Consider the following 26,964-nt stretch of genomic DNA (forward strand, 5'->3'; position numbering starts at 1 on the left):
AACACTGGAGTAGGTAGACACTGGGGAAGCTTACAAAGATGTATGCGACACAAGCCTTATCATCTGGATCTTACAATTATGTAGTGGGAACAGGGAAGATGCACCAATGACTATAATACAAAACAAAACATGAAAAGTGTTCAAGAGAAAGGAAAATATGCTGTTATATGAGGTCCAAAGCATGATTATGTGCCTGCCACTATGCTAGGAACTGGGAAACACATTTTTAAAAAGAAGGAAGTTTCGGCTCTCAAGGAATCTACTTTCTGTTGTGCAATAGAAGAGAGGAAAGTAAAGGAGGATAGGGTGAAATGAACAGAAAATAAAATTAAGGGGAGAATGGAATTTCAAGCTGAGATCAGAGAAAAAATAGGTAGGGATGATATGCAATAGAAATTATAAGAAAAAGTAAAGTTACAATTATAGTGCTCTATTTTCAAATTCTCGAAAGATAATACAATATCCTAGATTAATTCATTATCTTATATGGGGGAATTCCTTTGGATTAGTATTTTTTTTCCCCTTTCTTTCATCACTCCAATTTATTATTAGTTGTCTGGTTGTAGTTGAAAAATGCACATGTAGGGGCAGCTAGGTGGTGTAGTGGATAGAGCACTGGTCCTGTAGTCAGGAGGACTTGAGTTCAAATCTGGCCTCTGACACTTGACACGTTCTAGCTGTGTGACCCTGGCCAAGTCACTTAACCCCATTGCCTCAACAACAACAACAAAAATACTCAAAATACTCACTAGAAACCTGAATGAAATTTCATCTTTTTCTGATCTCAACAGTCTAGAATAGTGACAATAGTTCAATAAAATGACATTTAATAGGGATATTTATAAAGTTGTACATTTGTACCTAGAAAAAAAATCACCTGATAGACGAGGATGTGGCTAGACACTATACTAGGTGATAGGGAGAAAAAAAAAAACAGAACGAAAAGTTTTCAAGGTGAGCTACCAATAAAATACGGCAGCCCAAATTCCCAATGCAACCTTGGGAGGTAGGAAAATATACATGATGTCCATAATGAGGGAGGATCTGTTCTTCTTCTTTTTCTCTACCTGATTATGTGGCATCTAGACTATTCTGCTTAGTTGTACGTACCTTATTTTAGGAAAGATGTTGGCAAACTAGGTGGCATCCAATGTATAGCCATCAGAATGGTGGAAGAACTTTAAGTAAATGACATAAAAACGGTTGGTCGAAGGCCTGAGGAATGTTTGGCCTGAATAAAAGAAGACTTGTGTGAGAGGCAGGCATGGAGAGAGGCCTCTCGTGTGACAGAAGGATTAGACTTGTTTTGTAGAGCACCAAAAAGCAGAGCTATGAACACTGGATGGAAGCAGAGACAGTTTTTCCCCTTGATATGAAGAAAATTTGTAACAGTTAATGTTGTCTCAGAGAGGAATGGGCTCTCTTGGCAGGTAATGAGTTGCCAAGCACTGTAAATCTTCCAGGAAAAGATAGCTGATCATTGGTTGGTTGAATTATGATGGTAGAAGAGCTTTTAGATCAAGTATGGGTTGTGGAACTCCAAGGTCTCTTCCGGTACCAAATTCTATAATTCTTTAACGCTCTATGGATTATGCCAAAGGATACATCCCCGAGAACCAGATTCAAGCACATATCTGATAATAAGTTCATAAGAAAAGTTCTTTGTTTAGCCATAATGAATAGACCTTTAGAGGCATGAATCATAACATACAAGAGAAGAAATGAATCTCTTATGGTAAGGAAAAAGGGAAAAGTTTTTGTTACCTTTTTGAGGATTATTTTAAACTTAATTTGAAAAGAGGTCATTTTAAAGCTAATAGTTTATTGCATTATCACTATAGAGTGGGTAGTAATGACTGATTTCTGGGCTGTTGTTTGCCAAGATGACTAAGTTGTCATTTTTAATTAGCTTTATGTTCTTCTTAAAGGCTAATTGCTTTACTTTTTATCAAGATTACTTGATTGTTAATGACAAGGGTGCCATGGTTACATATTCTTATAGAATTCCCAAACCTATTCAATTGTATGATATTCCATTCCCTCTGGATTTTTCTGTAGCATAAAGTCGTGCTTTAAGAATGCTTAGGAAAATACATATTTGCTAATAACATTAGTAAAATAAAATGCGTCCTATTTTGTTTTTGGCAAGGGGATCATTGCTAACATATTTAGCAAAAATATAAACAAACATTTGTGGTTTTATTCGGCTTTTAAAAAATACTTACATGTACTCTCTCCATTTCATCATGAGTGTTTTAATCTTCCGGACAAATGCACTCGAGTAGCTACATAAATACAACATGCTTTGTTTACAAACTTGACACTAGTGACCCACCATCAGTAGGGCATGTGCTTTCAATGGTTTTCCCAGCAGTAGGGCCAAATTATGCTAAGCCATCCACACTCTCTTATCCTTTGTGACTAATAGTGTGAATTATTTTAGGGGATTGAGTGAGGTTAGTAATCCAGTATGTGCCTATGGAGAAACATTTTTTTTTGTCCTGTATAAAGCTAAATGGCCCATATGTCATTGTTGTTGAGTCATGTCCAACTCTACATGACCCCATTTGGGGTTTTCTTGGCAAAGATACTGCAGTGGTTTGACATTTCCTTCTCCAACTCATTTTACAGTTGTGGAAACTGAGGCAAACATAGTTAAGTGACTTGCCCAGGGTCACACAGCTAGTGTCTGAGGCTGAATTTGAGCTCAGACCTTCATGGTTCCAGGCCTGGCACTCTACCTACCCAGCCCATATGTTACCTGAGCCCCATTAGCAGCATGAGCTAGTCATTTGGACTAACTAATTCAGACTCAATTCAATTTAATATGCCTTTTCAAACTACTTACCATATAGAATAGGTGATATGATAAGAAAGACTAAAATAAGTCCCTGCTCTCAAAGAGGTTACATTCTATTGAGGGGAGGGGAAATTAAACTTATTTAAATTTGGTGTCCTATCTCAGTTTCAGATTTACCTTTTATCAGTATGCATCTGTACTGGACTTAAGGGTTTTCAAGGAAAAACTTAAAGGGTTTCAGGTTAAAAAAAAGGTTTTCCATCTCTTAGCAAAAACTGAAATCCAATGCTGGTTAGATCGTCAGAAGCTTTACCCTTGATTCAGTTGTTCATCTCATTCCCTATCACAGACATGGTGGAGGGGAAAGCCTTATCAAACATTTGGACATTTTTAGTAAATATAGAATTATACATGCAGAATCTTCACATGCTTCCTCTTCTGCAGCAAATAAGTAGAAGCCAGATGTATGGTAACCAGAATACTCTCAGGAGGTCGTCCTGAAAAAGTCAAGACACATCGACGTAAGTCACCATCTGCAACGCTCGCTGCTGTTGGTTCTGTTGTTGCTTTGACTTCTGTCATAGGGAGAAATCCTCTTCTTTAACATATTCTCTTGTCAATTATATAATAAAGAAAGCTTTGGGCCTATAAAATAATAACAAAAAGCTAAACGTAAAGCTAAACGAATGAAATAGTTGCGGCAACTAATAAAAATAAATATGTGTTTCATACTATCTACCATTTCCTACTTCCTTTTATAGGAATTTGAAAATTATCAATTCTTTCAGTGTAAAAGAAGTCAGAAAATCATAAATATCAGTTGGAAGTGACTTCAGTGGTTGCCTAATTAAGCTTATACCTGAAAAAAGAATCCCCTTCTCCATCACACCTCATACGTGATCATGCATCCTTTCCTTGGAAGACCTCTCAACATAGCCCAATCCATTTCTGTGCAGCCCTGTTAGGAATTTGTTTTTTTTTTCCCGTTAGATCAAGCTTAAGTATGCTTTAATGTGAATTCTAATCATTGCTCCTAGTTCTTCCCCTCAGACAAAGAAGAAGGAGATTTATCCCACTTTGCAGTATGTCTTTCAAAGTCTTGAAAACTGTCATCAGGTCCATTTTGTCTTCATCTCTCCAGGGTAAACATCCCCCGTTCTTCTAGCAGATCCTTACCTGGCATGGCATAATCATGAGACATTTAACTTGCTTACACTCCACTGGATAATTTTCAGCTCTTTAGAATCCTTCTCAAAATGTAGTGTTGGTGGTGGTGGTGGTGGTGTTCGGTCATTCTGTTGTGTCTGACCCTTCCAGACCCCATGGACTAAAGCACACCAGGTCTTTCTATCCTCTACTATCTCTCCAAGTCTGTCCAAGTTTGTGTTTGTTTGTTTGTTTTTTTCCATGATATTATCTATACATCTCATCCTTTACCATTCCCTTTTCCTTTTGCCATCAAATTTTCCCAATATCAGGGTCTTTTCCAATGAGTCCCATCTTCTCATTATGTGGTCAAAGTATTTAAGCTTCAGCTTCAGTAGTTGACCTTCCAGTGAATAACCTGAATTAATCTCTTTCCATATTGATTAATTTGACCTCCTTGCAGTCCAAGAGATTCTGAAAAGTCTTCTCCCACGCAATTTGAAAGCACTGATTCTGTGGTTCTCAGCTTTCCTTACAATTCAACTCTCACAACCATACATTGCTAATGGAAAAACCATAGCTTTGACTTTATGGACCTCAGCTGGCAAGATGTCTCTGCTTTTTAGTATGCTGTCCAGATTTGCCTCAGCTGTCCTTCCAAGGAGCAAGCTTCCTTTAAGATCTGTATAGTTAAAATGTAGTACTCATAACCAAGCTCTGCTCAAGATATGCTCTGATAAGAGAAGAGTCCGGTGGGACGATCATTTTCCTAGTCCTGGACACTATGCATCACAATATGGGCTAAGATTACATTAGATTTTTTGGTTGCCATTTCACACTGATGGTTGCTGTTGAGCTTGTAATAAAACATCCTTCTAAAGTAATTTTCACTCTACTCCATGAGTTCTCAGCAAATCTAATGAAATTAAAATTGTTAATTGAGGTAGGAGGGAATAAGTTATTACCCTAGAAGAGCAATTCCTTGTCAAAGCCATAGGGCACCACTCTGATAGAGGCTGTAGAAATGCAAAGACAGATTCTAAAGAGCCTATTCCTCTTCTTCCTGATGGCTTAGAAACAATATTTTGATAGACAAAGGAAAATGTTCTTTCCTCTGTGTGTCTGTGAGTCTGACATACTTTGTTGATATTGTTGTTGTTTAAAAAAAAATTAAAATGGAATGAGGGTAGAGTGAAGTCTTCTAGGTCAATGGGAAAAAAAAGACTATAGCATATGTCAGCAGAAGGTATCAGGATTGATAATAATGCAGCGATTTAGAATTTGTGATCGTAGCTAGCATTTACATAATACTTTAAGGTTTGTAAAGTACTTTACATATGGTATCCCATTTGATCCTCACAAAACCCCTGATATTATTATCCTTATTTTACAAATGAGGGAATTGAGGCAGAGAGAGTTCATGACTTGTCCAGGATAACACAGCTAGTAAATGTCTGAAGCAGGATTATAAGAGCTAGTATTTATATGATGCTTTAAGTATTGTAAAGGCCTTTACAAATGCCATCTTATTTTATGCTCACATCAACCCTGGGAGGATGGTGCTATTATTATCTTAATTTTACAGTTGAGGAATCTAAAACAGAGTGGTTGAGTTCCTTGCCCAGAATCACACAGCTATTAAGTATCTGAGATTGGATTTGAATTTAGGATTTCCCGATAGTGAGTTCAGAACTCTATCCAGCTTAGCCTCCTCTAGCTGCCTAATTAAAACTCAGGTCTTTCTGTGACACCTGTCTTTCTTTGCTGTTGTTAGCAAATACTTCCTATGGATCCACTGGTGCTTAGCAATGCTCTCTCTAAGTAGAAGATTGACTTGGAAGAAGTTACCAGGGCTTAGCTCCAGGGCACCAAAATCTAGAGGGCAGTGTCAATGTTGTGTAGAAGGCCCTACCGTTCCCCAGCAATATAAAAATAAACAAGCCCCCCCCCAAAAAAAAAACCCCTCAGTTTAGCAAAGACTCTCCCCTTTCTCCATGTCCCAGTTAAGCTTCCCCTTGGTCCTTAACTGCTTCACCCATTCCCTGTCTCTGATGCAGCAGGTCTCTGTGCTCAAAGGAACCCTTGTCTCCTGGGGTCTCTGCCTGTCCCAACCTAAAAGTGGATTTGAAGGCATGTTTCATGCTCTTTGGCTCAGGTTCACAAATGCTAGTTGTGGCTCAAGCAGTAGGTGTTATAATCTAGCTGCTGATTTTTTTTCAGGATTCCTGGGTAGAGTTCACTTAGACTCTTTGTTCTTCCATTTCCTGTTTCAGTAAAAATAGTGTAATGCTTCTTATTCTACAAATATGAAGTGTGATAATAAATGGTTATATGCTTATCTACAAGACAGATGAATAGGTGGAGGGCAAGAGGACACTTTGAAAAAGAAGAAAAGGAGAAAGGGAAAAAAAAAAGAGAAAGCATCAAATGAATCTGAGGAAACACAGATGTCCAGAATAGAGGTCCTGTCTGCCAAAATAGTTCCTCTGAAATTCTCAACTGAGTCAAAATTCCTAGCATCTTTCCCAGACGGGTTTGTACCGCTCCCTAATATTGTCTTGGGTTAGGTCAAACAGTCCCAAGCCTGATAAGCTGAATCTCACTGAAATAGAAATAACCATTGTTCTTTGGCATGCAAAATTTCTCTTAAACCTTGTCTAAATAGATGATTTCTCTTTCCCTTGCGATAACATATGCTCTTGCAGAACCCCACATTAAAGAAATGTGGAGTTCTATTAATTGCATGAATGTTGATTGTTCAAATCATATGCTAATTGGTAATATCTGTGTGTGATAGTTGAGTTTTTTAAAAATGTGTTAGATTACATTTAACTAGCCTCATGTCTAGGATATCTGAAGTTAAACATTTGGAGAACATTTTTTATGTTTTGTTTAATTGGCTTTTTGTAAATTTATAGACTGAGGCAGCATGGCATTGCGGATCACATCCAGGATTTATAGTAAGGAAGACCTGTGTTAGACTTGTGCTCAAGGTAGATAGCTATGTGACCTGGGCAACTCACTTAACCTTTCCAAGCCTCAGTTTTCTCATCTGGAAAATTACTAGAATCATACTTACCTCACAAAAGGCTATGATTAGAATCAAATGAGACAATATGTATATTTTAAAAATCTTAAAATGTTTTATATATATATACATATATATATATATATGTATATATATGTGTGTGTGTATGAATGCATATCTATGTCTATATATACATGTACATGTATCTGCATGTATGTTACACACACATGCACATACGTAATCTTCTATAGATTATCAGCAGGGGAGTGAAATGAATGAAGAGCATATGCAAAGTAGATGTCCATAATTTTTTTTTTAGAGTAAAATTTCTCAGAGATCCTTTTCTGAAGTAGTCATTTAAATGATAAGGATCTCTGGATAATGCTGTTAGGGGTTAGATAATAGCACATGAGTCATAAACATGCCACTTCACTCTAAGAATGAGTAAGTATAACCAGCTCTTTGGCAGATCTTCCCATTTTTATGGGGTTTTCCACTCCCACTTCAATAGCACACACCTCCAATGCCCAAAATGGCATTTTTCATAGCAAAATAACCAATTTTAGGAAGAAGAATACCTAAATCCCACAAGTAAAAGAGAATGGCAAGCTATTACTTTTCCTGTGCAACCCATGAAAAAGTACAACTATGTGAGAACTGCATGTAGCCTGTAATTTGGTAGCCATACTATAGTATCTGGGCTGCAACTCAGCATGTAAAAATATAATCTCAGTGGGATGTTCCCGGATCTTCCAACTTTGATGGAATAGAAGTTTACTTGTTTCTCTGTAGTTGGAGATAATTATTTCTTGCTTGTCTATTTTTCCAGTGAATTTAAACTAATACACCTGGAAAAAAGTTAGGAATTCTATTTTTTACTCCCCTACAAGGACCTGTGCTCCTGTGCTCCTGTATTCACTGCTCTCCCTTTACTTGTGCCTTACTTAGTCACTCTATCATTTGCCCAGTTGTCCTCACATAGCACAGGCACATTTGAAAAAAAATGCATTTTAGGATTGAATGGATTCGGGCAGTCATTACCCAAGGAGCAGAGTTAGCTCACTAATTGAGCAACTGCAGTTCCCATTTTCCATGACTAGCTCTGACTCACAGTCTGACCTCAAGAAGGGACATTTCCTTCATCTTTAATCTCTGGAACTGTAAAATGGGAGAGATGGCCTTGTTAATTATTAGTATTACTGAAATGGTCTGACATTGTTGGGTAAACCATGATAGTCCTTCAGTTCTAAAATTTTCCCCAATAGAAGTTTGAAAATAATATAATATCATTATTCAGTAATGGCTGACTCTTTAGGACCCCTTCTTGGCAAACACACCAGAGTGGTTTGCCATGTTCTTCTCCAGCTCATTTTAAAGGTGTGGAAACTGAAGCAAACAAGGTTAAGTGACTTACCCAGTCACATAGCTAGTATATGTCTGAGGCTGGATTTGAACTCAGGTCGTCCTGACTTCAGGCCTTGCACTCTATTCGCTGTACCACCTAGCTACCCCAATATTATAGTCAGACTCATATTTGTTTATCAAGAGCACCTGGCACTACGCAGACACACAGACACACACTCATTAACAGTGATTTGCAATTCATGAGGCTCATATATTTAGGTTTGGAAAGAGGCAGTGTGTCCTATTGGATAGAGAACTGGCCTGAGAACCCAGGAAAACCTGAGTTCAAGACCCACCTCTGATATATAAATGCCATGTAACTCCAGGTGAACCATGTGACCTCTCAGTGTTCTAGGTCAGAGGTGTCAAATATGCTGCAGGCCTGAAACACCCCTGTCCTGCAGTGCCCACCACATATTAGATGCTTAATAAATGTCTGTATATTGAGTGTAGCCTAAATGAGATTAAAATGTAATTGGTAAATATTTAACAAAATGAATCTTATTCTTCTTATCCTTCTTATAATTATACTGTGTTATAGAAATACTTATTTTATTACATAAACTAAAAATAAAATATATTAAAAAATTAAAAAAATAAATAATTCAAAATAATATAAGTTATGTTAACATGTGGTTTTCTAAGTCAATATGTGGCCTACAGTTTAGTGGCTCCTATTTCTATTTGAGTTTGATACCACTAATCTAGGAAAATCCACTTGTATTGGTAGAGGGGGTTTCTTCATCTGGGAATTCTCTATTCCAAAAATATTACTAGTATAATCATTTTTCTTCTCCTCATTTTGAGATGAAAGGTACTTTAATTATTCTAAGTCCCTGATATTACAGATGAGAAAATGAAGGCCCAATGACTTGTGGTCACATGGGTAATAACATCGAGGGTGGGATTCGAACCCCTGTCCTCTGACTCCTGGATTTTTCTTTTTCCACTATACTAAGCTGTGGCCTAGGGAAAGAGTAGTAGATTAGGATTTAATGCATCTAAGTTTAAGTTTTGACTATGCCATTTATGACCAGTGTGAGTGTAGAAAAGTAATTAATTTTCTTTCTCTGGGCCTCAGTTTCTTAATCTATAAAAATGAAGCCTTTGGATTAGATGACCTCTAAGGCTCCTTCAACTTCTAAACTGGTGATCTTATTATTTAACAATCATTGGAGCATAAGTCTCTGTACATGCTAGTATCAGGAGATATGGACCTTGGGTCATACCACTGAATATCTTTTAGGGAGAGCTGAAAAAAAATAGCATATGAGCTCATCAGAATTGATTTATCAATATAGGAAACACAGGGAATCTTTGCACTGCAATTCTGATGTGTCTGGGACTCAATCTAGTGATTCAAATGTGTTTTCTTACCTTCATTTACTATTTATTCAGCAACATGCATATATAGAAATGGGAATCTTAAAAAAATTGTTTGATATCTATTATAAATAGAATAAAACAAAAGACAATAGTACAATCTGTTGTACTGAGCATTTTTTAAATGCTTCACATTAAATAATTCAAATATATCGTGAGATAGGTACTAAGGTGTATACAAATTGATGGAAGAGATATCAGTTTTAGGGAATCACTAATGGAAGCTGGGGAGCACTTCCTAAGAAGGAAGTGTGGTGCTATTGTGAATTCTTCATCTTTCTATTAAAATCCTACTGCCTTTCTCTCTTCTGGAGAGCTAGGGCAAAGTATACAAAGCATGCATCCCAGATCCGTTGTCCTTCCTTTTTTTTTTTTTTGTGCTTCTATGTACCTATCATTTAAGCTGCTTGTGAGATGAGAAAGATGGGCTTTGAGAAAATCTACTTTATGGAGCCTTGCACAGGAGTGAGAGACGAACAGAGCACACGGAAGCATTTTTAAAAGTCATTTTCTTGTTAGGCCATGAGGGTACTCTCTACAACTCTCTGGCCACCAGAACGAATAAGAGGGGTGCACACACATACAAACAAACACACACACATACACACATACACACACACACACCTAAGGTCTATCATTGATTTAAAGTGATTGATGACTAGTCTTGTCTGATTGGGTTGAATTGTTAAGCCATCCATCATTCCAAACCAATGTTATGCTCCACAGTTCAGTATACAGTCACATAGGGTGAGAGGGTGGGTTATTGCTTTTTTTTCTTTTCTTTTTATTTTGCCAGAAAGGGTGACACTTTGCCTCAGATTACCCAATTTTAGGAAGAAATGGATCTATCATCACATGTTAAAAAGTCTGTACTGTAAGTTACATAAATATGTACATTGAATTAAAGGTCCAAGAAAATTTCATCAAAAATTTTATGTTAGATGGAATAACAACAACAACAATAATAATAAACCTCCCAGTTAGCTAGACATTCATTCTTCTTTAAAAAAAAAAAAAGAAAAGAAAAGAAAAGAAAAAAGAAATTCCATACAGGAAGCTCCAAGTGATTCAGTGTTTCTGAAAAACATATCCCAGAGCCCTCATCTCCAAGCTTCTTTTCTTCTCCCTGTGTGGATCGCACAGCATGCTCTCAGTTTCTGAGAGAGTCAATATACTTAGTTTCAAAGCTCTTCCTAAGTCAGTGGGTGCAAACTCGCCTATTTCACCATGTTTATCCAGCCCTCCACTAGATGAGACTGTTCTTCATATTCCCTTTAGCTTTTCACATGGACCATCCTTCCATCTATGCTGCTGTTGCTGCATTTATCCTTCCATCCCTCTGCTTTGCTGTGGGCAGAATAAGCAAACCAATACCAGAAAAGGGGTATTTGAGTTGACTGCCTTATAGATCAACTCATCTTTGTGATTTGTTAGACCAAAACTCCCTTCCTTGGCAAAAAAATACCTTTTATCTGTCTCCTCCTGGCCCTCCTTAGAATGCAAGCTCACTGAGGTCAAGGTCTCTGCATCACTTGTTAATTTATGTGCCCAGAACTTAGTACAACGCCTAGCACAAATAATAAGTGGTTGTTTTCTTTTCTTTTTTTTTAAAATTAATTAATTTGTTTTTAGCTTTCAATATTCACTTCCACAAAATTTTGAGTCCAAAATTTTCTCCTCATCTCTCCCATTTCCCCACCTAAAGACAACATGCATTCTGAATACCCCTTCCCCCAATTTGCCCTCCCTTCTATCACCCCTCCCCTTTCTCTTATCTCCTTCCCCTTCTATTTTCCTGTAGGGCAGGATAGATTTCTATGCCCCATTGCCTGTACTTCTTATTTCCAAATTACATGTAAAAATAATTTTTAACATTCAGTTTTAAAAGTTTGAGTTTCAAATTCTCTCCCTTCCTCCCTCCCCACACACCCTCATTAAGAAGGTAAGCAATTTGATATAGGTTATATGTGTGTGGTCATGAAAAACACTTCCATAGCAGTCATGTTGTGAAAGACTAACTATGTTTCCCTCTATCATATCCTGTCTTCCCCCCCCCCCACCGTTTATTCTATTCTCTTCTTTGACCCTGTCCCTCCTCAAAAGTGTTTGCTTCTGATTACACCCTCCCCTAATCTGCCCTCTTTTCTATCTTCTTCCCCTCTCTTATCCCCTTTCCCCCTATTTTCCTGTAGAGTAAGATAGGTTTCCATGCCCAATTGAGTGTATATGTTATTCCCTCCTTAAGCCAAATCCCATGAAAGATTTATTCATTCATTCCCTCTCCCCTCCCCCCCTTTCCCTACACTGTAAAAACTTTTTCTTGCCTCTTTTATGTGAAATAATTTACCCTATTCTACCTCTCCCTTTCTTCTTCTCCAGGTACAATCCTCACTCACCCCTTAATTTTAATTTTAGATATCATCCTTTCATATTCAACTTACCTTGTGCTCTCTGTCTATATATTCCAACTACCCTAATACTGAGAAAAGTCTTATGAGTTACAAATATCTTTCCATGTAGGAATGTAAGCAGTTCAACTTTAATAAATCCCTTATGATTTCTTTTTCCTGTTTATCTTTCCATGCTTCTCTTGAGTCTTGTATTTGAAATTCAAATTTTCTATTCATCTCTGGTCTTTTCATCAAGAATGCTTAAAAGTCCTCTATTTCATTGAATATCAATTTTTTTCTCCTAAAGGATTATACTCAGTTTTGCTGGTTAGGTGATTCTTGGTTGTAATCCTAACTCCTTTGACCTCTGGAATATTATATTCCAAGCCCTCTGATTCCTTAATGTAGAAGTTGCTAAATCTTATGTTATCCTGACTGTGTCTGCACCATACTTGAATTGTTTCTTTCTGGTTGCTTGCCATATTTTCTCCTTGACCTAGGAACTCTGGAATTTGGCCATAATATTCCTATGAGTTTTCCTTTTGGGATCTATTTCAGGAGGTGATCGGTGGATTCTTTTCATTTCTATTTTACCCTCTGGTTCTAGAATATCAGGGCAGTTTTCCTTGATAATTTCTTGAAAGATAGTATCTTGGCTCTTTTTTTTTTTTAAATCATGGCTTTTAGGTAGTCCAATAATTTTAAAATTATCTCTCCTGGATCTATTTTCCAGATCAGTTGTTTTTCCAATGAGATATACATGTTATCTTCTATTTTTTTTCATTCTTTTTGTTTTGTTTCATAATTTCTTGATTTCTCATAGAGTCATTAGCTTCCATTTGCTCTATTCTAATTTTAAGGAATTATTTTCTTCATTAAGCTTTTGGACCGTCTTTTCCATTTGGCCAATTCTGCTTTTTAAGGCATTCTCCTCCTCATTGGCTTTTTGGACCTCTTTTGTCATTTGGATTAGTCTATTTTTTAAGGTGTTATTTTCTTCAGAATTTTTTGGGTCTCCTTTAGCAAGCTGTTAACTCGTTTTTCATGATTTTCTTGCATCACTCTCATTTCTATTCCTAATTTTTCTTCTATTTCTTTTACTTGATTTTCAAAGTCCTTTTTGAGCTCTTCCATGGCCTGAGAGTAATTCATCTGTCTGTCTATCTATCTATCTATCTATCTATCTATCTATCTATCTATCTATCTATCTATCTATCTATCCATCTATCCATCTATCCACACACACACGTTGTCTTCAGAGATACTTCTAGGGACCTGTAAATTTTTAGTTCTTATGAGGTGGTATGATCAAAGGAGAGGTGTTTACTCCTCTCCTGGCCTGTGCTCTGGTCTATGAGTGACCAGAAGCACTCTTTTCTTCCTTGGAACTGTGAGGAGGATTGTCTATCCACTGCTGCCACAAGCTGCACCATGCCAGTGCCCCTCCTTGCCCCAAGACTTCCACCCAGGACTGTGACCCAGATCCAAGCTCGGGCAAAGCAAGAGAATCCTGCCTTAGCACCAGCAAATCTCCCTCTGATCAGTGCTTGATCCCCCCGCTCACCATCTGTGGGCTGAGAGCTTTGGAAGCAGCCTCAGCTTGTGGCTGTGGCCAAAGGGCTGCACTAGGGCCAGGGCTGGATCATGCTCCTCTCTCACCCATGTCCAACAGACCTTTCTCACTGACATTCTAAGTTGTCTTCAGTGTATGTGGGTTGAGAAGTCTGGAAACCACCACAGCTGCTTGTGATTTAGTACCCTGAGGCCTGCTGCAGGTTTGCTGGGGCCCCATTTTTGCCTGTCCAGCCCATACTCAACTGTGCTCCTCTCCCAGCACATCACAACAGACCTTTCCTCTCAACCATACAGGTTGTCTTGGGCTGGAAATTTCTTTCACTCTGTCTTTTTGTGGGTTCATGCTTCTCTAGAATTTGTTTAGAGTAATTTTTTTACAAGTATTTGGAGGGCCTTGGGGGAGAGCTCAAGCAAGTTAATACTTTTACTCTGCCATCTTGACTCTACCTCTAAATGGTTGTTTTCTTCATTCATTCATCAACAATTGGTCCTTGGGAATAACAAGAGCTGATATGTTTACAATTCTTTGAAGTTCTCAAATCACTTTACAATCATTATATTTGGTCCTCAAAACAACCTTTTGAGGTTAATATTATTATCCTCAGTTTACAAATGAGAAACTAAGACTCAGAACAATTAAGTGACTTTTCCAGGGTCACACAGCTAGTTACTATCTGAAGTGGCATCCAGAAGCAGGTTTTCTTGACTTCAGGTCCAGAGCTATTCACAAAAGTTTCCTGTATGAAAGTAAAGTTCATGGACCTGCCCTAAATGCCTTCATTGTGGTGGAGAAAATGCTTTTTTTATGTGGAAAACAACCCTTACTTTTTTTTTCCTTTTCACCTGTGCAGAGGAAGTAAATTCAATTTGAGGGACCATCTGCTGTCCCTGTGCCCCTGCCAATAAACATAAGCCAAAACCCACTATGGAGCACTTTTCACCAAGGATTTAGTGTTAATCAGGCAGCTGTCTAGATGGTGTGGTTTTAGTGACAGGAAAAAAATCCTTAGCCCACCTAAATGTCTGGAATCATAGAAAGTTAAAATCTGGAAAACACCTTAAAGATCGCTTAGTCCTAGCACTTCATTTTACATATTAGAATAGCAATGTCCTTGGAGAAAAAGTGACTTGTCTCACATATATACCTACTAATTCCTGGAATTCCTTTAATGGAGGAGAGTTTCTCCTCCATTAGGCATAAAGCTTAAAAGTTATCACTATCTCAATGGTGTAAATTCACGTGAAGTATAAATGACATGCATATAAAATGTGTATTTATGTATCTATATTATAGGGACATTTTAGTGTCTAGACACATGTCTACAATCCAAACACACAGAAATATACACACATACATGTACAAATATGTTTTATATTTATGGATTTGTATACATATATATGTACATATAATCTACATGTGCATATATATGTCTATAAGTATAGACATGTATATGTATTTATATACACATGCACAGTCAGGCAAGCCTGTGTTTGAATCCTATCTCAGATAATTACTAGCTGCATGATCTTGGGCAATTCACTTAATTTTTCTTAGTTCATATACAAGCATCTGTGTGTATATCAACACATATATCAATATAACACATATGTACATATATATACATACACGTATATACATGCATGCACATGCATGTGTGTATATATCTATACACATGCATGTGTGCAAATATATATGTGTCTGTATGTGTGTGAGTGGCTAACCTTCTAAACACTGGTTCTCATACAGGGAAGCTGGGTGACATAGTGGATAGAGCGCTGGCCCTAGAGGCAGAGGGAGCTGAGTTCAAATATGACTTCAGGCACTTACTAGCTGTGTGACCCTGGGCAAGTCACTTAACTCTGTTTGCCTCCCTGCCACACCCCAAAAAATATGTTGGCTCATGAGTCCCCACTAGTGTGTTTTCTCTTAATAATCAATCAGAAGATTCATTTAGTTATTACACAACGGTACTTACCTAAATTGTATATCAAGAAGAACAGTAGTTATAAAGACTCAGAGTCTAGGAGTGGGGAGATTTGTGAACACCAACGTAAAGTAGAGTGGTGATGAGGCCCATGTGTAGGGAACACATGTGGTCAAGGCAAGTCACAACTCTGGAACTACAGGGTCTCCCTGTCTCTCTGGAGGGTTTTTATGATGTTTGCTTTAAGTTGCTCTACTCTCCATCTGGGACTGCCCCCCCACCCCCGCCCTAAGGTGTGAGTATCTCAATTGGACAAGGCACTTTGAACCTGGAGTGAGTGGACCATATCACTAGTTAGCTGTCCTGGTTCCTCATGAGATTCTGCTGCTGCTTTGCTCAGAATGGCAGGCAATATTGTATTGCTGCAGGGCTACTGTTGCCTGACAGCACTGAGCAGGACGCTCAGCCACTGGACCCTTTTAAGGCTGGGATGCGTAAGACTGCTAAACAGGTTAAATCAGTTGGTCCCCTGGGCTTGTTCTTTGATGGACAACTACACTTCCACCTTTATTCACTGGCTTGGCTGAATAGTGCTGTATGATCTTTTCAGTTAAAGTGTTGTAGACCCCTTTCATCTAAAGACCCATAACTCAGTAGTGGGAGAAGCATTTCCCTTTTGTCTCTGCCATAGCCTTGGCTCTAAGACTGTTTGTCACCTTCAGGCAAAAGATGAGACAAAGCTAGTTTGTTCTATGAGCAAATTCTTCCTGACTCAAAAGCTCTCAGTAAGCCCCCTAGTGTTGTCTTAGAGTGATTAGTTTCAATTTAGTCATTTTCATTTTCTGTCTTTCCTGGGAATTTTATTTAGATATCTTGCTGGCCTCTTCCTACGGAATTTAGGTATTTTAGTCACCATCTCCAGGGTAGGGAATGCCTATTTTGCTGAAGGCTTTCCCCTTTTCCTTTCATTGTCTCTGTCTGTTAGCCCCAGTAGATCTTCAGTTTTTGTCAAATATCTCACTGCCACCTGTCTTCTTACATGCGTATGTGTGTGTGTGTGTGTAGCTCTGTGTGTGTTGTCTACCGAAGGCAACATGAGAAGGACATGACACTGAAGAGAAAATATGATGGCTGGGACAAATTTTTCTTTCTTTACAATTTTTCCTAAGAAAGACCCAGCGTGTAAGGGGATTAGGAATGAAGCAAGTCACATTTTCACAGGGTGACAAGAAAAGAGGTATGAGAAGGCGCCAGTGGCCATGCTGTTAAAGAAATCTATAGGTGCTCATGAACCAGTTCAATGGATGATTGAGGTAGACATTTTGTACAGCTCTTTCATTTTATATATGAGGAAGTTGAAGGCTGAGGAGGTCAAGTGACTTGCCCATGGCCACATGGGTAGCAAGCATCAGAAGAAACATTTGAACCCCCGTCCTCAGTTTCCACTTTATCACACAGCCTCACACCATATTTATAAAAAGCACAATGACTTTTTGTACCAGGAATAAGAATTAACAACTTATTTGGGGCTGATGGATGAATTTAGTTAGGTTTTAGAAGAGATTCAGGGAACACTTGGGTCTTTAGTTTGTGTGAACTTTAAAGAGAAAATGGTCCAAGATAGTACACATGGGAAAATGAGTCAGATTACTGCTAGAACATGCATATACACACAAAAACAAGAGCAACAATAAACCATATTACACATATTAAATATCTGAGATGGAAGAAAATTAAAGTGAAATGAGCAGTTCTAATGTGTTTTGGAATGGAGAACTTATTTACTAATGAAACAACTGCTTGGACAAAAAAGGAATGTTTGGGAGGGATGCAGAAAAGTTTATAAAGGCCAAATTTATAGAGCTCTTAAAATGCGATTGTGTTGGAGGGAATTTCGGGAGTTGTGATTATTAAGGCTACTTACTACTTCTCTTCATCTTTGTCCTGCCAAATCCCTCTGGTTCAAGAGCGCAGAGTTTAAGCTATTGAAATGGAATTTAGAGAATCCAAGAAACTTCATCAATTGTCCTGAGAAATGCAAAGAGCTTAACAGGAAATCAGTTTTATACAGCCTTCAAAATATTAGTTCAGTATCAAATGCAGGATAAACTATATTTGAAGTTTTAATTAAAAGAATAATAGATAAATTATAAAGATTCTATTGTCCAGGAGATAGTTATCTGCTGCAGGAATGTATTTTTTTCCCCATTCTAGTAATTACAAATGAAATTGACAATGGATTTTAAAAAATCAAAAAGAAAAAAAAAGATGGCATGAATATGATTCTCTCTCTCTCTCTCTCTCTCTCTCTCCCTCTCCTCTCCTCTCCTCTCCTCTCCTCTCCTCTCCTCTCCTCTCCTCTCCTCTCCTCTCCTCTCCTCTCCTCTCCTCTCCTCTCCTCTCCTCTCCCCTCCTCTCCTCTCCTCTCCTCTCCTCTCCTCTCCTCTCCTCTCCTCTCCTCTCCTCCCTTCCCCTCCCCTCTCTTCTCCTGTTTTTCTTTCTTTGTCTTCTTTCTCCTTTTCCCCTCCCTCCCTTCTTTCCTTCCCTCCTTCTTTCCTTCCTTTCTTCTTTCCTCCTTCCTTCCTTTCCACAAAAGAAACACTCTAGATTTGCCCTTTCAGGGGAAAAAGAAAAAAGGCAATTCTGTTTCTGGGTATTTACACTGAACAGAATGAACAAGTATGGTAGCCAGTGCTGAGGAACAGTAGAGGGAGGCAGAGGAAGTAGGACTGGAAAAGGGAAGGAAGGCATGCCTCCCTAAAACATTCCAAAATATTAACAATTAAAAAATTAACCAGAAGGAAGTTGCCAACAGAATTTTCAGAGACAAAGGTTAATCTAAAATGACTATCAGACCTAGAAAGGTTAGCTGTCAAATTCAATAACAGGGACACACAGTGGTCATTGGGCTACCTGGGGGAATAAGTTGTTAAATTACTTTCTTCAGTTCACATAATTTACAGAGAGATTAGCTCTTCCGTGTCTTTGGCTAGTTTGTGTTAAGAAGGTCGGCGTTCTATTGAAGGTTTTGTTAACCTAGCTCGCAGCAGGTCCTGATTGGTCATGGGAGAATCTGGACTAAATGGTATACATTTCTGATGATGTAAAAGTAAATTAGAGAACAGGGCAAGTTATTACACCAGAGAACGTGGGGCAATAGGGAATCATAAAAATCAGGCTACTCTAATTTCCTTTGAACAACTAAATATATACGGGTCATTATTTCCTGTAATCCACAGGCCTCCTAGTGAAGGTCCCAGCTCTGAGTTAAAGCCTCTGAGACAAAAACAACAAAATGCAGTGTAGAGAGAAATTAAAGAGGCTATAATGCTATTTAAAGAATGGATTAAGTACATTTGATGAATGTGGATTCTCTTCCACGCTGGAATCTTAAACTGCCTGAGCCAGGGAAGTTCACCTTGTTCTAATAATGTGTACTCTTTCCCAACTTTTCTCTAATCTTATTAATCCCTATGGCTTTCGCTATACATCAACTTTGCTGACTCTTCCATATGAGATACTCTAACTTTTCTTTCCCAGGACTGAATGATCAAGGAGATGCCAATTATTTGTGACAACTGGTTTTTGCTTTCTCTTGTCCTCAGTTTTCTTACCTAGAAAATGAGCAAGTTGGAGCAGGGGATTTTGAGCAATGCTTCGTTGACAGAGGGCATCTCTTGGATCTGGACAAGAACAACCTGTAGTAGTATAGATGCCTGTTAGCCACCATTATTTCTAGGCAACCAAAAAGGGTGATTCTCTTTTTATCTCCATGATACATCGGGAAGATGCCATTCTACCCCTTCGGCTTTTCTGTTTTCAACTTTTGATGAAAGTTAACAGAAGGAAATAGAGTGGAACTCCTTAATGTTGGTATTTGAAGAAAAGAACAATACCTCAATTTGTGCTATTTATGTTAGATCCATCTTTTTGTTCCATGGCATCATAATATGTGGGGAACATGATTTTTAGTGCAAGTATATAGAACCCATTTTAATAAAAAGCCATGTTTTAACTTGATTCTCCTGCAGTTTAAACATACCATTTGAGAGCTATATATGAAAAAAAAAAGAAGTTTCTTTTAGGTTGGAGACTTGATTCTGGACAAAGCTAAGCTATGACAAAGGAACCTTTTAAGATATGAGGAAGTTCATGAATGAACTTGCAATGAAGACTAGATCTGATCAAAGTTACTGGTGCCACTTTCTCTCTGAACTAATCCAAGCAGTTCCTACTCCTTGAGAAGTCTCAAAAACCCTGGCCCTGGCAGTAAGTGAAGTTGGGTAGCTAGGGAGTTTTCAGGATGGGAGAATATGGAGGGGGAATAGAGAGAGATTCTATAGATTAAAGGTGACATCCTTAGGAACTGGAAGTTAGGAGGGAGTAGAAAGGATTGAAAAAAAGACAGGATATGATGGGGAAAGGGGAAGAGTTCCAGAAACTCAGGAATACTTAACTCCATTGTCCATTTTGGTATTCTTATGGTCATATATCTACCAATATGGTAATGTCTATTCCTATCACTGATAAAATTATAGTACTTAAGGCTAAAATGGATGATAGACATCATCATCTTGTCCTTTCCACAATCTCCCATAACTGCAGCCTTCTCCTCTGCCATTGCATCACCCTTATTCTGTCACTTTTCTTTCTCCATAGTTTTGTTTCTATAGTGAACAAATTCAATTATACACTTCCCTACACTCATGAATCCATCCCCCTCTGTACTATCTCTGACCATACCTGGTCAATCCTATTAGCGGCTCAACGCCCAGAGAGGAAGTCATAAAATTATGCTGGCTGGATCCCGTATCTAATCTCAACTGGGCCCTCACTGCTGAGTAGCAACATTCTTATTCTTACCTGATTCTTTGTGGAACTTCCACACTGGCTATTCTAAACATTTTTTTTCTTTTTCTTAACTCCTCTGAGCAAATGACTTTGACTGGACTCCTACTTTATTGAATAGAGACCATCTATTTGGGTGTCCTCGTTTACCCCATTATGCCTCTTAAAACCCCTCAAAATTAGCTGACATTTTTTCCTTGCTTTACATTGAATGAGATAATATTTGTAAAGTGCTTAGCACATTACTTGACTGTAGTAGTAGGTGCTATATTAATGGTATTTATATTATTATTATTATTATTTATTATTGATGCTGTGCAGTTGTTTCAGTTGTTTCTGACTCTTCATGACTCCATTTGGGATTTTCTTGGCAAAGATACTAGAGTGATTTACTATTTCCTCCTCCAACTCATGTTATAGATGAGGTAACTGAGACAAAAAAAGATTAAGTGACTTGCCCAGGGTCATATAGCTAGTAAGCATATGAGGTCATATTTGAATTCGAGTCTTCCTGATTCCAGACCCAGAACTCTATTCATTGTACCACATAGTTGTCTCCTTTAATATTATTATTATTATTGTTTCTTTTGTCTCTGGAAAAGAAGTGAGTCTTCTTCTTGCCAAGACAAACCCATCTATTGAAATAATTGCTTTTAATTCTTTTTATTTCCTTTACAGGTTTCCCTCTAATATCTCCCATCTTACAACTTCTCCCTGTCTACTGGTTCCTTCCTTGTTTCCTACATGTATGCCCTGATACTCCCATCCTTAAGAAATCGTTGTCCGTGGACCCTAGTATCTCCTCAGGCTATCCTCTGATGTCTTCTCCCTTTCACAGCAAAATTCGTTGAAAAAAGTGCCTCTGTATCTTCTTCCATTCAACCCTTAATCCTTTGAAGTCTGACCTCAGATCTCTAAACAGCTTGGTTCTTTCTTAAATTTTATTATTATTTTCTGTGTGTTTATCAAGATCTTTTAATTTCTAAATCATAATATATAGTCATAGAGTCATAGAGCCAAAAGGAATGTCAGAGATCATCTACTATCACCTTTCATTTTATTTTAAGGAAACAGGCTCAATGAGGTTAATTTACTCAAAATCCTATGTTCTTTTTCATCCCTTATACTAGATGTCTTGGCAGCATTTCGTACAATTGTTCAATCCCTCCTCTTGAATACTCCCACCTCTTAGGCTTTCATGATATTCTTCTCTCTTAAATCTTCTCCTACCGATCTGACCGCAACTTTTTTTTTTTTTAGCTTTCTTTACTGGATCATCATTCATTCCCTTCCCCCAGAGGTATTCCTCAGACTATCCTACGCTCCCTTCTCTTTTGTCTCTCTTGGCATATAATGTAGTAGACACTAAGTAATACTTGTTGACTTGAATCAAATTGATTATCTCACTGGCTTCCATTAGCTCAATTAACAACTATACACAGTTGACTCTCAAATCTACATATCTAACCCTCACAACTCTCCTGAGGTCCAATCCTATATCACCAACTGATTTATGCACATCTTTGATTTTACATCCTGTAGACATCTCAAACTCAGTATGTCCAACCTAAGACTCGCTATCTTTTTATGTAAACCTCCCATTTCTCTCTTCTTTACCCTTGTGTTGAGAGTACTGTCATACTTCTAGTCACCAAGGTTTGTAAAGACAGTGTTATCCTCATTTCTTCATCTTCCCCAATTTTCCATATCCAATGAGTTGCCATGTCTTGCCAGTTCTACCTCCATAACTCATCATATGTCTGTTTTCTTTCTCTTTCCTCATGCTGTCTTAACCTTGGATTAGGTCTTTATAATAACTAGTCCGGTCCCTTGTAACAGACTCCAAATTAGACACTGTAATTAACATTTCTCCTATCTCAAACCTATCTTCTATGATAGCAGCATAAAATAACCTTCTAAAAGCACAGATCTAACCACTTCATCCCTCTGCTCAAGAACCTTCTAGCTTCTTATTGCCTCTAGGATAAAATTTTTTAAAAATCATTTGACATTGAAGGCCTTTCATAATCTGTCTCCAATCTACATTTCTAAACATTATACATTACCTCCCTTCATGCACTATTTGTTACTGTCACACTGGCCTACTTACTATTCCTCATACAAAAATTCCGTTTCTTAACTGCATCCTTATTACATGGACTTGTCCCACCTTCACCTCTGAGAATACTTTGATCTCTTCAAGATGTGAGTTATGTGTACCTCTTGTGGGAAGCATCACCTCATTCTCTAGTTGATAGTATTCTCTCCCTCTTCAAGTACCATGTATAGAGTTATTTGCTTATATTTTGGGTCCCCTAGGTTGAAAGTAAGCACCTTGAGGGCAAGACCTATTTATTATTTTTTCTGCCTGGCACAAAGCAAGTGCTTAACAAATTCTTCTTGGATTATTGGATTGAAGGTGGTCCAGATTTCCCATTTTAAAAACAGGGAAATTGAGACCCCCAAAAGAGAAGTGAATTGTCCAAGGTCGCACATATTTAGTAAGTGACAAGAGTTAAAATCCAGGTTCAATTTGAGGTTCTCTGTCTCTAAATCCTGTGTTCTATTCCTTATATCATATTGCTTTCTTATCAGTTCTATGAGATGAAGAGTAATTATTGTCTCATTTTGTTTCCTATTATTGTTCCCATAGGAAAAATAGGTGACAAAAGGGATAGAGCACTGGACTTGAAATCAGGAAGACTTTTGTTCAAATGCAGCCTGCATGGCCCTGGTCAAGTCTCTTCATCTCTGTTTCCTCAACAGTAAAATGGAGATAATAATAGCACCTACCTTTCAGAGTTTTTGTGAAGATCTATTGAGATAATATATGTGTAGTGCTTAGCACAGTGCCTGGAATGTAGTGGGAAGTCCATAAATAATTGTTCCTTTGTCCCTTCCCCCATTTTAGAGATGAGGAAACAGTCTAGAAAGATTAAATAATTTGCCCAAGATCACACAGCTAGTAAGTGTCTCTTTCTTCACAACAGCCCTTTACTGCGACCTTTACTGTGAAATGATATGATTTTTCTATGGCATATTTAACTCAGATGTAAACTCAGTCCTAAGAGTACCATTTATGCTGCCAATGGAGTGGCGTATTTATATGGTTTTAACAGTTGCTTCTGTATCAATCAACAAGCATTTATTTATTGCTTACTATATTGCAGGAACTTCAGTGGCCCATTTAACTCACAAATATACACCATCACACATATAGCCCCCCATATGCAAACATGTAAACCCCTTTGCGTACACATATTAACAGATAATTACGAGTCTCTTTCCATTTAGAGAAATGAATGCAGGATTCAGGTAGAGAAGAGAGGGCAGATTAATGAGAAAGAAGTCTGGAACACTACTTCTCCAATGTTGAGGGGACTCTGATGCTATTATAGGATTAAAATCCACTTTCACTGCCAAACAGAAAATAGCTCCAAAGGAAAAGCAGAGGAAGTTTAAAAAAAAAGTGAGAGAAGATATCTTTTTTCCCCCTTCTCCATTGTTTGTTTCCAAAAAATCCACCCCCACATAGGTCACTTGGAATTCATTTTGCCTACATCCTGGATTGCACGTAGGGAGAAAAAAAAATGCCTGGGATCTGCAAAGAGGAATGCGATAGGGCATGGGAATTGTCATGTCACAGTGGTCACCAGAGCATAGTTTGGCTTGTCTTAAAACAAGCAAGCACCGTTGGACCTCTGTAATGCTAGCAAATTGGGGCTGCTATCAGGCTACCTATCAGAGGCTGAATGCTTGAGAAAAAGTGTGTGGGTTTTTAGCTGGAGCCTCAGGCACTGGAGGCCCTTGTGAGCTGCTGTTTGCTGCTTGACTCCCAGTACTGTTCAGTGACCTCTGCCCCAATCCAGTGTAGTGTTACAGTTCATTTCAATAATTAAGCAGTTTAGGGATGGCAGGACTTTTGTGCTGTCAAGAGAAAATCAGGGCAGTGGATTTTTTTTTCTCTCTCTTATACTGAAATTAGGAGTGTTTGTGTTTAATTCTATTAACCAGTGGCTCTTCATTAATTTTCCCAATCAAAGGGAGGCACGTCTAAGGGGAAGATTGGCAATGGGTTACAGCAGTTATTAATGCAGGGTATCTCAAAGGGAAAGGGAACTGAACTCTGACAAAGTCAGATGTCTGAGATTTCAATCATGCACCATGAGCTCGGATGGCAGGCTCACTCCACAAAAGAAGACAGCTCTTCTCCCATCTGGAGCCCCGTACCACTCATGGAACAAGGATTCATTGGGTACCAGCTCCAAATACAAATATGCTAGTTCCCTGATGCCAGAAAAATAAACGGCTGTCTTTCTGTGAGCTCCGAGTAATTGGTCGATGTGCTGCTTTAAAGACAGCCTTACATATTTACCACTATTCAGTGAAGCCTTACCAAAAAAAAAAAAAAGGCACTTAGTAAAACCAGCAAAATTTTTTGCTGGCTTAAGCAAAAATTAAATGTTAAAATTTCAACTTTTTGGTAGGGATGCCTTATAAAGTTCTCTCCAATTAAGAATGTATCTTAATGGATCTTAATATTAACTCTTAAAACAGCTTTCCAATTATCCATCTGGTCCTTTTGCTGTTCTTCTTTTATTGACTCTTTGCTTGGTATTTCAAAACAGTGACTAGCATCTAGTCCTTCTGACATTATTGAAGTCAACATACCAATCAACCAATCAGTCAATAAGCATTTATTAAACACCTACTATGTGCCAGGTACTGTATTAAGTACTGAGTATGCAAAGAAAGGCAAAAGAAAATTCTTGATCTTAAAGAACTCACAATCTAATGCGCCCATCAACAGGGATTTTTAGGAATCTGCTATGTGCTTCACACCATGCTAATCTCTGGGAACACAAAGTGAGACATGGCTTAAGGAGTTTATATTCTATTAAAGAACACACACATATTATACAAAAGAAGTGCAATGTAATCTTGGGGGAGGTACTCTCAGGTGGGGAGAATCTGATAAGTACTTGTAGGATGTAGCAAATGAGGTGAGCTTCAAAGGGAGTTTGGGATTCTTCTAGTCACAGATGAGGATGGAGGACATTCTAGGTATGGGGGTATGGGGATGATACCCAGGGCCTGAGAATAGAGTATTATGTTTGAGGATTGCTACTTTGATCATTGTAATTGAAAGATTCAAGCTTAGCTGAACTATAGACTTGCCTAGGGTGGAGTAATATATAAGAAACTTGGAAAAGTAGGTTAGAACCAGGTTGCAAAGGGCTATAAATGTTACAAGGTTTGTATTTGCTCTCAGAAGTAATAGGAAACCACTGGAATTTACTAATCCAGGGAGTGATATGGCCACACCTGTGTATTAGGAATATCACTTTGGCAGCTGTACGTGCATGATCTCTTAGGACAGTGGTATCAAACTCAAATAGAAACAGGGGCCACTAAACCATACCTAAGGATCCCTTAGGGCTGCATAGTGACTTAGTTTTAAAGTGTAATATTATCTATGTTTTATTGTATTTGCATTTATTTCATTAAGTGTTTCCTAATTACATTTTAATCTGGTTCAACTGTAACTTGGGAATTGGGGGTGGTATTTCCTTTTCTCCTGGAAAAATATTGAATTTTTCACAATGAGTTAGTGGACTAAATATAGTTAGAGATTATGTGTTTTAACATGACAATAATAATTATTAACAATAACATTTATATAACATTTTAAGGTTTTCAAAATAGTTTATGCATATTATTTCATTTGATTCTCAAAATGACCCTGTGAGGTAGTTGCTATTATTATCTTCATTTTACAAATTGGGAAACTGAGACTAAAGTCTCAGAAACTATGACTAAAGGGGTCAAATGATTTGCCCAGGGTCACATAGCTAATATCTAAGGTAGAATTTCAACTGAGGTCTTCCTCAATCCAGCACTCTAACTACTATACCAGCTGATTTCATGTAGGAGCTCAATATGTCTTTATTTCTTGATGTAATGTTTCCCTTGCTGCTGTGTGATATCAAAGAAGCTGTTGAAACTTTCTATGCCTTCCCTCCTTCAGCTGTTAAAACAACAACTTCACAAATAATAAGCAATTCTTTTCTAATGCAGGTCTGCTAAAGGAACAGGTTTTTTTCTTTATGCTTTTTTCTATCTTTTCTGAAACCTTTCACTGAAGAATTTCAGGCTCAGAAATATTCTTCTTGTTGAACCTGAAAGTCTTAGTAAAGTCATCTATACTGCAGTGCATATGCAATCTCCTGGATGTGGGGATTTTTTCCACAGAAGCCAATTTATAAGCCTTGTATTGCTTGCTCATCCTTTGTCATCCACGTTCTCGCCTAAGTTTTCTACAGGTAGCCCACTAAACATATTGGAGAGGGGAGTCTTCCTTGTATTCTTTTGACATTCCGCAGAAAACACAAAGTCCTACTCATATGGTTCACTGGATGAGGAGGGTGACCCTGTGTTCTTGAAAGCTACAGCAGTACATCACAA

Source organism: Phascolarctos cinereus, unplaced genomic scaffold (assembly GCF_003287225.1).
Source record: "Phascolarctos cinereus isolate Bilbo 61053 unplaced genomic scaffold, phaCin_HiC Scaffold_726;HRSCAF=1367, whole genome shotgun sequence".
NCBI lineage: Eukaryota > Metazoa > Chordata > Mammalia > Diprotodontia > Phascolarctidae > Phascolarctos > Phascolarctos cinereus.